This window comes from Brassica napus, chromosome C5, assembly GCF_020379485.1.
Source record: "Brassica napus cultivar Da-Ae chromosome C5, Da-Ae, whole genome shotgun sequence".
NCBI classification, from domain to species: domain Eukaryota; kingdom Viridiplantae; phylum Streptophyta; class Magnoliopsida; order Brassicales; family Brassicaceae; genus Brassica; species Brassica napus.
This window is the reverse complement of record NC_063448.1, coordinates 46782059-46783089: the sequence shown is the minus strand read 5'-3', so window position 1 is coordinate 46783089 and position 1031 is coordinate 46782059.

Here is a 1031-nt window from a genome sequence, read left to right as displayed (position 1 = left end):
GAAACGTCGATACGACATTAGTCCATGCATTCTCGTCTACCCTTCGATGCTATCTCCCGAAGACCGTAGCGAACCCATTTCAAGATTCCCCGCCATTCTAAGTTATCAATCAAACTTAAACGTAAAAACCGCGGAAAGTTTGTTCTTTATCGAAAAAAGCCGTAATAAACGCTTCGAGTCAGAAGACGGCCCAAAGGGACCTAAGACGTGCCTCGAGGCCCAACTTACGATTTCTTAACCAAAAACCCGTAAGCCGCATAACGGTTTACGCTTGGTTCGCAAGGAAAGATAAATGTCAAGTTTCCGCGGATAAATACGAAATTTTGAAGATAATTACGAAGATCGGAAAAAATGGAATATCTCCATTTTTATGCTATGGCGGCTTAGGGGCAGAAGGGGAAAAGCGTAAACCGGCCTTAGGGCCAGTATATAAGGAGTCCTAGAAGAAAGGCATGGAGGAGAGACTTTTCGAAGAGCAAGCTTAGCACTTAGGGCAATTAGGCAACTTTCCGTTTTTGTTATTCGAGCTGCGACTCAATTAGGTTTAGCCGTCTTAGGGTTGTTAGAACTAGGAATCTCGCCGACAGCTCTCGAGCCCAGGCTTATACCTTGTTGTAAACGCTCATACGCAAATTCGGAATAAGACTTCTCTTTGCTCTCTTTTTACGATTTCATATAATTTATCATTGTTATCTCGTGTTCTGATTGCTTAGCGTGTGGTATTAGCAGATATCCGGGACCTCTGGGAAACTAGGGTTCTCCTACTTTCCTAATTTAAACGGAAATCGACAGTGCGAATTTCGGTTCCCACAGTTTGGCGCAAGAAGGAGGGGGAAACAGATCAATCTAACTCTCAACCACATCACGCTCAACCAGACATGTCAACTGACGACCCGGATAACGTGCATACTCCTCTTAACGGAAGCAGTGGCACTGATCTCCACACTCCCGCAGCGGACGTATCCGCGGCCAACGCACCAGCCAACGGTGCGGTGCTCGAGGAGTTTAAAAAGATGTTCGCCACCTACGAA